Source organism: Dermacentor albipictus, chromosome 5, assembly GCF_038994185.2.
Source record: "Dermacentor albipictus isolate Rhodes 1998 colony chromosome 5, USDA_Dalb.pri_finalv2, whole genome shotgun sequence".
NCBI lineage: Eukaryota > Metazoa > Arthropoda > Arachnida > Ixodida > Ixodidae > Dermacentor > Dermacentor albipictus.
In genome coordinates, this window is record NC_091825.1 from 11,913,414 (window position 1) to 11,927,146 (window position 13,733).

The 13,733-nt window shown below is 44.7% G+C and overlaps 1 protein-coding gene across 1 annotated transcript in view; it reads left to right on the plus strand.

Moving 5' to 3' along the window:
• Positions 1 to 13,733, plus strand: part of LOC135918042 (uncharacterized) — a 567,488-nt gene that overhangs the window by 418,863 nt on the left and 134,892 nt on the right. The gene's annotated exons all lie outside the window — the stretch shown is intronic.

Here is a 13,733-nt window from a genome sequence, read left to right on the forward strand (position 1 = left end):
CCAATAGAAACTGACCCTGTCAACCTTTAACAGCCTAACTATGGCGAGTGAGGCTAGCTTAGCAGGACTCTTTGAGAAACTAGCAGAGATTGTTCGGAATATCATCGTCCTTAGTGAGATTAGAACTGCTAAGGCTTATACATTGCTGAATAACGGCCAAGTCCACTGCCATAGAGGTCTCCCAGATAAGAAGCCATACGGGATAGGATTCCTAATCCATATGGACATAGCGGGCAACCTTGACGAATTCTACGGCTATAATTGGAGGGTAGCTGTAGTCGTTATAAAATTTAATAAGAGGTATAGAATAACGGTAGTACAAGCCTACGCTCCAACATCCAGTCACGACGATAGTGAAGTAGGTCATTTTTATGAAGACGTTGAATTAGCAACGAGGAAAGTGCAAAATCTTTATGCTATAGTAATGGGCGACTTCAATGCAAAACTTGGAAAAAGCAGACTGGTGAACAAGGAATTGGAAACTACGGCGTCGATTCTAGGAACGCTAGAGGAGAAATGCTGGTATAATTCGCAGAAAAGAACAAGCTAAAAAGAATGAACACCTTTTTGAAGAAGCGCATCAAAAGAAAGTGGACCTGGAAAAGCTCTAATGCTGAAACAAGAAATGAAATTGACTTCAGACTTTTTGCTCCTCCCAACCGCCGTGGTTGCTCAGTGGCTATGGTGTTAGGCTGCTGAGCACAAAGTCGTGGGATTGAATCCCGGCCACGGTTGCCGCATTTAGATGGGAGCGAAATGCGAAGAACCCATGTACTTAGATTTAGGTGCACGTTAAAGAACCCCAGGTGGTTTAAATTTCCGGATTCCACCACTACGGCGCGCCTCATAATCAGAAAGTGGTTTTGGCACGTAAAACCCCATAATTATTTTTGCTGATCCGAGAAGAGTGCAGGATGTAGAAGTGATAGGTAGGGTAAAGTGTAGTGATCATAGGTTAGTGAGGGCTAGTATTCACCTCGATTTGAAGAGAGAAAGAGTAAAATTGGCGAATAAGCAGGTCAACCTAAAGGCAGTAAAGGTAAAAGCAGACAAATTCAGGCTGGTACTTGGAAACATATATGCAGCCTTAGAACAGAGAGATCAAGATGAGGTAGAGATAATGAACGAAACCGTGACTAGGCTGGTTTTAGAGGCAGCAATTGAAGTGGCAGGCAAGGCACCAAGGTAACCAGTAGGCAAGCTCTTCGAAGTAACAAAGGACATTATAACTAAACGACGAAGAATGAAAGTGTCCAGCTCAAGAGATAAGTTAGAATTCGCGGAACTGTCAAAGCTTATCAACAAGGCGAAAACGATATTGGAACCTATAACGTGAGAAAAACTGAAAAAGTCGTTAAAAATTGACGCAGCCTGAAATCAGTGAGAAGGAAACTTGGCATAGGACAAACCAAGATGTATCACTGAAAGATAAGCAGGGCAATATCATCAGCAATCTCGAACGTATAGTAAAAGCAGCGGAAGAATTTTATACTGACCTGTGCAGTACCCAGAGGAGTAAGGATACCTCCATTATTAACAGTAATGAAAAGGATACAGAAACTCTTCACATAACTAGCGATGAGGTCAGAAGGGCCTTGAAAGACATGAAACGAGGAAGAGCGGCGGGAGAAGATGGAATAGCAGTCGATTTAATCATAGACGGAGGAGACAACGCTTGGAAAACTGGCTGCTTTTAATACGATATGTCTATCGCCTGCAAGGGTCCCTGAAACCTGGCAGAATGCAAACGTTATACTGAGCTACAAAAAGGGAGAGGTTAAGGAATTGAAGAATTATAAGCTCATTAGTTTATTCCAAGTATTATACAAAGTAGTTACCAAAATTATCTCCATTAAAATAAGGGCAACATTTGAGTTTAGACAACGAGGGCAACAGGCTGGCTTCAGGATGGGATACTGTACAATGCATCACATCTATGTCATTATTCAGGTTATCGAGAAATCCGCAGCGTACAATTGCATTCTCTAGATGGCTTTCATAGATTATGAAAAGGCATTGTAATTCAGTAGAGATACCAACAGTCATAGTGGCATTACGTAATCCAGGAGTACAGAACGCGTACGTAAATACATTGAAAAATATCTACACGGGGTCTAAGGCTACCTTAATTCTACACAAGAAAAGCAGGAAGATACCTATAAGGAAAGGGGTCAGACAGGGTGATACAATCTCTCCAATGCTATTCACTGCTTGCTTGGAAGAAGTATTCAAGCTATTAAACGGGGTGGGCTTAGAAGTAAGAATCGATGGCGAATATCTAAGGAACCTTCGGTTTGCAGATCACATTGTTTTGTACAGCAACACTGGAGACGAGTTACAACAAATTATTGAGGACTTTAACAGAGACATTGTAAGTGGGTTTTAAGAATAATATGAAGACAAAGATAATAATAGCCGGGCAAAGGAACAAGAGTCAGAGTTTGCGAGGCAGTCAGACAGGACCACAGTCAGCCTCTAGAGTTTGCGAAGCGATACGTTTACCTAGATCAAATAATCACATGGAACCCTGATTATGAGAAGGAAATTCATATAAAAATAAAAATAGGTTGGATCGCATGTGGCAGACATTGTCAGCTCCTCACTGAAAGCTTACCATTATCATTAAAAAGAAAGGTGTACAATCAGTGCACTTTACCACTGCTGACATATGGAGCAGAGATCTAGAGACTGACAAATAAGCTTGAGAACAAGTTAGGGACAGCGCAAACAGCGATGGAACGAATATTTCTAGGCAGAACGCTAGGAGAAAGACAGCGCTTTGGAACAGAGAGCAAACAAGTATAGCCGATATTGTACCTGAGAATAAGAGGGAAAAAATGGAGCTGGGCAGGTCATGTGATCCACCGGTTAGATAACCATTGGACCATCAGGGTTACAGAATGTATACCAAGAGAAGGGAAACGCAGTCGAGGACGGCACAAGACTAGGTGGAGTGGTGAATTTAGGAAATTCGCGTGCGCTAGTTAGAATCGGTTGGCGCAGGACAGGGGTAATTGGAGATCGCAGGGAGAGGCCTTCGTCCTGCAGTGGACATAAAACAAGCTGATGATTATGATGATGATGATGACGATACTGTCTAAACTACTTGTAGACCATATCTTCTACCTACGTTTTCAGGTTATGCGCTACCTTGTTTGCATATGGTATCGGCACAATTTTTCTATCATTCTCTTTTGTATTACGCTCTTTTTGATAGCCATTGCGCACACAACGAATTGACTTATAGGCCGATCCACGCAGCTCATGTTTTCTGTACCTGCATTATTTAGCCTGATAACTCGTTGACTGACTCAAATGTTAGTATCCTACTGCAGTACGTCTGAAGATGCGATTTCTTCAGCATAGATGTGCAGGATCTGTATTACAACATTCCGCATGGTTCGTTATCATCGAGTGACAGGCATTGTATAACGGAAGAGAACGATGAGAATGAATTTGTCAGCAAACGTGGCGTATCAATTAACACCTTTTTTGAACCTTCTACCTTGAGTCAAACTTAGAACTGTGGAATAATGTTGTATACAGACAAAGTCTGGCATGTGTATCGGCTCAAAGGTAGCTCTTGTACTCAGCACAATTTTTGAGGTAGCGTAGACAAAGCAATTGATTCAAACCTTAACGGCCTTGCAGTGGGATGTTTTCCTTTGTGGGCGATTTTTAGGCTATAGTCGAACATGGGTTTTGTACATAAGAGCTGAGGAGGTGTTGCAAGTGTTCGAGGACAACAGCGAAGGACTGTATTTCACTGTTGATTTGCCAAAGAACGGCAACGTCGTGTCACCTACGACGCCCAGCCACGTTTGCTGGTCATGCAATCTGCGATTATAAAAGCGCTTACTCAACTACAAATCAGGGCACTCAAAAGTGGTAAAAAGCGGCATAGCTTTTTCATGCCCGCAAGCGGCCTTAACTACGTCTTGCCCGGAAAAGATGATGTTTCACCCAACAAGTAATCAGGCTAAAGAGTGCACGATACGAAAAACATGTTCGATGTCGATCAGCCCATAAGTTAATTTGTTATGCGCGCAGTGGTTACGAGAAAGAGCGTAATAGAATACAGAAAGACGGCAAAAAAATTCTGTCAATATCATATGCATAGAAGATGCGCGTAACTTTAATAACGCAGCAAGCAGATAGGTCCTACAGGTAGTTTTTTCAACACGTAACAAACTCGGTAAAATATGTGCCGAACGGGATGGTAGAGTTCCAACAAAAGTACAAGTAAATGGTTATGGGTTCACGGTCAAGCATAGGAAAGAATTTGCCAAGTTCAAGTCGTCCGTTCTATCTCGCTTGCCGATATCTTGTCGAAAAGTATAGATCGATCGAACGGGTCGGTGTGTACACACAAGAGTTTTGGAGCACAACAAGTAAATGGGACGAAATAATGATTCTCACATTAACATTCACAACATGGGTGCCGGTCACTTTACAATGACACTACAGTTCTATCGCACCATAACGATCAGCTAATGAAGGAAATAGTAGAAGCTTTTCAAAATCACAAGAGAGCAGAGGGTTGTATGAGGCAAGCACCTCTTCTGAGCCGTGGTGAGACTGCCTTTTTGGAAGAAGACTAGAAAAAAGTAAGTAAAATGTGTAGTAAAAATGCTTGTTAGGGGTACAACAAATAAGATAGGATTGACACCATGATAGATAGGTCACGTAGCTTTGACGCCAGAGTATGCAAGGGCGTTCTTCAATTGAAGTTCTTGAATTCCGTTGTCGCACTGGAGGTCTCCGCAATTCATTTTTCCCGCACACTTCAGCTCTATGAAATAGACTACCTAAGAGAAATAATGTAAAACGTGTTCCGAGTTTAAATCTTTATTAGGTTTTTCAAAGCTGCATACACTGCTCCATTTCTTCACTTGTGTCTTGGTTATTTGCAATAACTTAGCCTTTAGCTTAACTTTAGCTTTATTTTTCTCGGTTGGCTTTGCTTATGTGTTCCTGCTGACGCTAGTCTTACTCTTCTTTATCTGCACTTTCCGTATATTGCTACGGGGAAAAAATAGATTTACTTACAATATATACTGCTACAACGTTGTAGTTCAGTGGCCAGGGTAACACGATCTACTGATCTTTGGGGCACTTCAACCTCTTCTTCACCTCCAAACGTCCTTTTGTCCACAGTGGCGCACACTCGTACGTGTCATTAACCCCCCGCGGCAGAAGCATCGTTTCTAAGCTTCTTAGGGTGTCGAATCAGTGTGCGAGTTATAGGGCTTTAGTCGCGAAACGTGCACAATATCAGTTCTTAGTGGGATAGAAGACGTCGAAGTCATAGGTGATAGCTCATATGTGAGGGTAGTGACTGGGCGACGAACTCGGTATGGCCCGACGTATCGCGGCAGCAGTTTTTCGCAGAGGCTGACGCTACGGGAGGGTAAACAAAGGACAAGTGACCCAGGGCTCAAATGAGCGTCTCGACGACGACTGTAGTAACGATGCTTTTGGATAGTCTGAGACGCAAGAAGACGTTCACGGGCAATGCTACGTGATGTGGCCGCGCAAACAATGGCCTCGCGAGCATAGAGCTTGGTAGAGTTGGCATCAGAAGGGATCAGGGAGTCAAGAGGCAGGAGTGGGTCACCGCCATATAGCAGATGTAACGGAGCATAACCAGTATATTGTGACACGACGAATTTTATGCAAACATCATGAAGAGGAAGGTGTAGCCCCACTCCCGGTGATCATCAGACACGTACATGAAGAGTATGTCCATGATTCTACGATTGAGACACTCGATAAGTCCGTTTGTCTGTGGGTGGTAAGCCGTCGTGAACGTGTCGGACGTTCAGCAAGAGCGAAGAAGGTCATCGACAACCTTAGAAAAAAAAAGTGGCCTCTATCAGTAAGTAGCTGACGTGGGGCACCATGATACAGGATCACTTCATGGAGGAGAAAATCAGCCACATCAGTTGTGCAGCTTGTAGGGAGGGCCCGCGTTAAGGCATAACGCGTGGTATAGTCCGGTGCAACAGCCACCCACTTGTTACCTGAGAATGAAGTAGGAAATGGGCCAAGGAGGTCCACGCTGATGCGGAATAATGGCTCACTGGGGATATCTATAGGCTGAAGGTTCCCAATGGGAGACAATGTAGGCTTCTTGCGGCGTTGACAACGTTCGCGGGCAGCCACGTAGCTTCGAAGAGAGTGATATAGCCTAAGCCAAAAAAATCGCCACGATCGTAACACCCAAATGACGAGCGGTGGGCATATCGTATAATTGCGAGAGGATTGTCGAGCGCAGATGCTGGAGAACGACGAGAAGCCGTTCCCCACCATGTGGATTCATATTACGTCGGTATAAAGTCCCGTCCTGGAGAACAAAATACGGAGGGAAACGTCCTGTTGCTCCGAGGTAAGGCGTTCGATAATGGATCGTGAATATGGATCACAACGCCGCTCATCGGCGATGCGCGAGAAGTCGGAGCTCGACAAAACGCAGGTCTGTGTATCAATTTCGGTGCCATCGCGTGGATTGACATGATAGCCGGAGAGGCAATCGGCGTCCTTATGTAGCCGCCCAAATTTGTAGGACACGGAAAAGGTGTACTCTTGTATGCGTAAAGCCCAGCGCCCAAGACGGCCTGTCGAGTCTCTGAGGGAGGATAGCCAGCATAAGGCATGATGATCTGTCACGACGGTGAAATGTCGACCGAACAGGTGAGGGCAGAACTTGACCAAACAAGGGCCAAGCATTCACGTTATGTTTGGAGTAGTTGCGCTCTGGTGCTGAGCGATTCCTGTCCCGCTGTCGATGGGACAAGATAGCACCAATGCCTTGGCCGCTTGCATCAGGGAAAACTTCAGTGTAGGCATGCGGATCAAATTGACCCAACACGGGTGGATTGATAAGGCGATTGATATGCGTTGAAAATGCGGCAGCCTGGTCGGGACCCCAATGAAAACTGGTGCCCTTTTTGAGGAGGTTGGTGAGAGGACAAGTGATTTCGGCAAAGTTCTGGATAAATCGGCGGACTTCGGACATCGCTAGAAGTACGAGGAAGTGGAAACTCACCAACGGCATGAAGTTTATCACGATCAGGTTGGAAGCCAGCAGCGTCAACCAAGTGACCAAGTACTCGTATTTGGTGGTGGCCGAAATGACATTTTTTTTCAGAATTCAGCTGTAGGCCAGCTCGTCGAAAAACAGCAAGGAGAGCTGAGAATCGGTGGAGGTTGCTCTCAAGCGTCGGTTAAAATAGAATGACGTCAGCAAGGTAGCATAGGCATATGGTCCATTTGGATCCGCGCAGAAGAGAGTCAATCGCACGCTCGAAGATAGCAGAGGCAACAGTCGGAAGGGCATCACTTTAACTTGGTTGAGACCATCTGTGGTGACGAAGGCGTCTTCTGGCGATCTCGTTCATCCACTGCGATTTTCCAGTAGCCAGAGCGCAAATCAATCGACGAAAAATAACTGGCACCGTGTAAGCAGTCAAGCGCGTCATCAATACCCGGAAGCGGACACACGTCGTTTTTGGTAATCTTATTGAGGTGACGGTAATCGATAGAAAATATCCAGCTATTGTCCTTATTTTTAATCAAAACGACAGGTGAAGCCCACGGGCTGCAGGACGGCTCGATAATATATTTGGAGAGCATTTTGTCTACCTCCGCTTGGATCACCTGGCGTTCAGCCGCAGACACACGCTAGAGCCTCCGGTGTGTAGGAGGAGCGTCACCAGTGGGGTATGGGTGGGTGACGACACGGGTGCGACCTAGCGGGGGATTGCCAAAATCAAAGATGTCTTCATGCGACACCAGAATGCGGCGAAGGGTGTCGGCGTAAGCAGGTCGTAGATCAGTAGCTATCATTGTCGTAAACTTGTCGTTGCGTGAAGTAGGAGGGGCAGAAGCTGCAGCAGTGTCAAATCGTGGTTCGATCGTAAGAGCAGCTACTCCACAGTCTTCCAAAGGGGACAGCACAGCAATAGATACAGCCTCAGGAAGCACTTTCAGACACGAACAGGAGCAAAGTTCAGAAGAGGGAGCCACGTTGGATTTTTCACCTGAGTTACAATTGAGCTTGGTAGTGCTATTTCACGTGCCAGGAGGACGTCGCAAGGGGGGGGAACCTACGTAAGGATCATATCGAAGTGGTGGAGGAGGCGATATGAGGTCGTAAGTCGAAGCATCACACTGTAATCTAATACATTCAGTAGAACGAAGTCGAGACTTGTGGTTATTTATTTATTTATTTATTTCGTGTACCCTCAGGGCCATTGGCATTGGAGAGGGGAGTGGTTACAGGCATACAAAACAAGAAAAAATAGGAAATGTGATACAACGAAGAGAAGTATTGCAATAAAAGTTAACAAGTGTGTCTACTTATACAATGTTAGCTAAGGCGTTCTTGAAAAGCTGGTAACCTTTGATGGTGGCTGTCAGTGCGGGAAGGTGATTCCACTCTGCTGCTGTACGAGGTAAAAATGACTGGAAGAAAGCGTTAGTTCTACAAAATGGGACACCGACCTTGTAGGCATGATCTAATCGAGATGATAGGTGACGTGGGGGAGGGATTAATTCGCTACGCAGGTGTGGATGATGAAACATCTTATGGAACAGACAGATACGAAACGCTTTGCGACGTGAGGCTAGGGATGGTAGATTAAGGCTTGATTTCATTGAAGATATGCTAGCGGTCTTGTTATAGTTGGAAAGAATGAAGCGAACCGAGCTATTTTGGACCATGGGTGCTATGCAGGATGCGCCGAGTTTGGCGAAACTCGGGATCTTCACGAGCTCTGGCGACACCCCAAGATGATAGCACGAATGGTACCGAGACACAGTTTATCTTTCGACAAGCCTCCAGTTTCATTGGTTTATCTAGATTCACTCTGGCTGGCTATCATTCCTTGGGCGTTGCCTTCTGGGCGGTCGACAAACTGGGGCTCACGTGATCATACCGTCGGTGCATGGTAGTGCCTTCTTTCACTTGTTTGTCGCTCCACCGAGTGCATTACATGCAGAAGCAAGTTGTAAAACAAATGCATTTAGTACAATATTATTAGTTACTTTAACATGGTTTAGAAGCATTTTGAAGCTTTCGAGATGTGCACTCAATGCGTCTTAGACTAATTTGTAATTTAGTACGCTTCGCATTATACCACGAGGGAACGCTGTAGTGGCGTCATCACATCCATTCACCGGGCAAGCATGGCGGCTAAGCATCAGAGAGGCCCAGTGTAAACAAACCCGCACAACGAGCTTGCAGTGCGCGACGTAGTGATCAGGCTCGACGATGGCCACTATTTCTTGGATAGTTCTGTTGCTCCGTGGGCAATCTTCCCGTGCACCCGGTAAGACTGCCAATAGCTTCGGCGATTTTACAGATCGCAACGCGCACCTACTGTTCACGGCGAAGTGCTGAAGAAACAACTTGTCCGGTGCTGCTTCTGCGAGTGCGCTGAGTTCCTCCACTCTGCGTGACTGAGAGCGTCACGAACATTACATAGTGTGGGCGAAAGGCAGACATCCTATATAGCTGCGATGCGACACGGAGGTGGTACCGACGATGGATCTCGCTACCGACACAGTGAAGGAGACATCGACAAACTGCAGATAAGTATATTTCTACTGTTTCATATTTAGCATAACAAGAGTGCACGGATTAAGTCACTTTCGTAGTAACGAACTGAATGAATGTCCAGCAGTTTAAAGAAGGCAGTGAGAACCAATGAGTGTTCGTGCTTTTACATGCAAGTGGGCCCGCGAAAATATAGAAAAGATGAAGGTAACCTTCACTAACTTGGTGAGATAACAGAAATTCATGAGTGACATTAAGCCAGCAAAACTTATGGAAGAGTGTCTTTATCCAAGTGAAATATCAATAGCAAGTACTGATATAAAGCAGGAAACTTGTACAAAAATTTCATGGGTTGAACAGCACATGGAAGGCATTACCGAATCGTGATCGCCACGTTACCGATATCCTTGAAGAAAGTCTAGAATCATTGCATTCCACCGGTTATGCAATATGGGACATAAACCTGGAGGTTAACAAAGAAACTTGAGATGTCAAGGACTGTGCAGAAAGCGAAGTAACAAAAATTGTTGGAGATAGCATTAAGGCAGAAAGACAGTGGCGTAGTAAACCATGGCAACTGATATGCTAGTTGAGATTAAGAAAAAAGAAAGGAATCGGCGGGCAGGCCATGCCCGTATTCGATCACTTGTTGCCAATTCATATCAGGTGATTACATAAGCAGGACAGAATGGATGTCAAGGAGAGAGAACTACAGCCGAGGATGGTAGAAAATTGCGTAATGGGACAAAAATATGATGTTTGTAGGCTTAGGATGCAATCAGCTCGTATAAGACGGGATTGTAGGGTGAGGCATTTGTTTTGCAGCGAACAAAAATAAGTTTGTGGTGCTGACAGTAGAGCCTCGTGAAGGTGCGGGGCCAGCTCAGCTGCTGGCACACTAATCAACATCACAATTGGCTCTGAAAAAGAAACCCCAGTTATGAAAAATAAAGCAACGTTGTCCCGACGCATTGTTTTATTATGCATACTACACTAGAGGCTTCCACAGTTAAGGGCACTTAGTACTAATAGTGCGACGAGCATTTTTCTTTGTAAATTATGGTTTGTATGCGGCTGATTCATTCCAATACACTTTTTTGCAGCAAAACATTCTGCTGCTGGAGGCACTCAACCACTTGGTGGCAGTAGGCGAGCGCCAGGCACGTGCTCTTGAGAGTGTGGCAGAGGTCCAGAGGGCTGCTCTGCAACAGTAGTATCGGTGCCCTCACTGCTCTCCTGTCGAGCCCACAGAAGGCACCTTATAAAGGAGCTTTCAGTTTAATATTTTTTTTATTATTCAAGAACATGAATAAAATTATTGCAGTAAACATTGTGCTGTGTATATTAGGAGACTTGTAACATGCACTTGGTGTCCCTTCAAAATAGGCAAAAACGTAAGACAACCTGTGCCACTCTTGGACCATGTATATAAAAAATACACTAATGCAGCATACACGTCATCGAGCTGTTTGTTCTTCCTATGTGCACGAATACAGTGCGTGTTGATTAGCCACAAGATGAACGGTGTGTGTAATTCACAATGAAGACAGGAAACAGCAGGAGCTTAGTAATGCTATCACCTATAGACTGTGCATATGACTGCAACACTCCCCGATTCAAATGTGTCATTACATGCATGTTCGATACCACATATTCATTAACATTGTCTTATAATTGCATATACCATATTTCACACATCTTAAGCCCTTGCATAGCACACTTCTGATGTATCCATTTCATAGGCCAAATAATTGTACACTTTGTCCTTTTGTGTTGTATGAAAAGCAGCATCCTTTACAGTCGGATAAAACTTCAGAAGACAGGAGAGGCCCCACCCAGATGACCAAAGCCCAGCAGCCGATTGCCTACACGTCTAAAGAAATAGTCCCTCTCCAACGAGCAGTTATTAGTCTGTCCGGCGGCACGATGTCAGTCTAGAGTGCGTGCCCATTGGTGCAGGCTTGTGTTCACTGCCTTAAAGCGCAGATTCCGCAGCCTCCTGAAGTTGTATCTGACTATAGAAACACGTGATGCCTTGCACCAGTTCCATAGACTTCTGCAACTTGATAGCACACAATGATCTGGAACAGAAATTTATAAACGCATCCAATCAAAGCTGGCTGGCGACCCTTCCATTATGAGGGGCTGAAAAAGGTCTCGCCAAATATTCCCATGACGTCCTTGAAAAATAGGTGGTGTTTGGCACTTCTTTAGAATCAAAAACAGATTACACTGAATGTTGTGTAGCACGTCAAAACAAACTGAGCTTGGTTATTTGCACAGCATGTAATGGGAGGTTGTGCTTCACATAGGAAACAAACTGCTCTGTCCAGTACAATTTTGAGGCCTGTATGACACCTATTATGTCAACAGTGCCTATATACAAATTACACTTTTCACAGGCCATTGATTTCACCATTATTTTTGTATGATGGGTATTTCAATCAGTGCTTGTATTACATGAGCAGGTGGATTTGAAAGCAAAGCTTTGTTTGCAAACCTTCCGACTTCCATAATTGTGTGGCAAGGCACTGGCATGTTGTCAAATAGCTCACACTTCCTCGGTCCTGCACCAAAGAAGCCCAGTGCTCTATTTGAAGTTGGATCGCACAACATTTCAAAGGCACACAAAGAAGTGTAACACACACAGCAAAGCATTCTGCTGTGTGTATTTCTCTTTGTGTCCCGTCGAATTGTTGTGCAATAAAACTTCAAGCTTCTATACCAATACACCGTCTTCAACCTCACCAATGCTCTAGTTATTAGGCCACAATAGTGCACATCTTTGAAATCTCCTAACACAAATTAGCTCTCCAAAAAATCACAAATGTTAAATTTTGCAGCACAGCTGTATGTATGCACGTGCCATATTCTTTACCACTAAACTCAGAGGAATCAAAGAGGCAAGCATTAACCAGCCTTGCTGCTGCCGTTACCATTATCATCATGACACCAATGGAAAGACAGTGCCACGTTTCAGTAAAGGGAGTGCTGGAGGGAAAGGTGTGACAGCGAGGGCTTACAATAAAAACGGTTACGAGACATGTTCAATGCCAATATATGCTGCATGTCGCTCAGCCTACTTTGGCATTGCGGCAAGCATTTACTCGTTTGGGCATATCACGTTGTGTGTAATCATTGCTCTAAAGCTGTACAAATGATCTATTTGCTCTGCAATTTTTATTTTTATCATGGTGGGTGAAAGACCCACTTTTCATTGGCATCTGCACCCCATTTCTCCCGATATGTAATTTTGCCTTGGTGGTTCATGACATCTTCACGTACAGAGAGTTCTGCAGGGTATTGGATGTGCATTGTTCTACTGCTTAAGAATTAAAGCCCCATTATGAGACGAAAATATACAATTTATCCATCCAGAATAACGCCACCCCCCCAAAAAAAAAGAAGATGCACTGAACCTCTGGCACATGCATCGACAGTGTACAGAGCAAACAATCTCAAGTATTTTCTTCATGCAAACCAATACACTCAGATCCTCAACGCATTTTCATTTCGCCACAAATGCATAGGCACAACCGGCTTGGTGCAACATCCACATCTCGCGCTGCAACAAATTGTGCAATGCCTCGCTGTTTCATAGTGCGGCCGATAGATTACGCATGACCAAAATTCAGCATTGTGCATACTTAGTAACTTCACCAATGAAGAACCCCAAGTTCTTTATGAGATTAGGATTCATAGGTTACTTCACACAATTTGTGATATCCATTCATCTATTTATACTTAATTAACCTCTTTCCCAAGAAAGTGAGCCATTTGGAAGGCACCCTGACAGACAAGTAGAACAATCGGCAAAAAGTGATCAACCAGTGAAAAAGTCTGTTCATCACAGTAACACTGACATTGAAGGCGCCTTAATTCCTACGCACGTTCCGTCGACACACCCGACTACGTTCGTAATGTTCCCACGAAGCAGGAAGCATTCTTTATAATATGCCCGCTCCGCCGCAGTATTCTGGATAGCTAGCCACCGCTTACGCACTGCCGCATCGAGAAGCGCGTCAGACACATCTCTGACACAGTGGCTAACAGTAGTTTGATGGCGTCCAATGTACCACTCGGCGCCGACGTTTCCCTGAAAACTCCCAGTCCCGTAGAAACGGAGGGCACAGATGACTTGCTCTACGACGGTGAGCGAATGAAGCCCGTCACG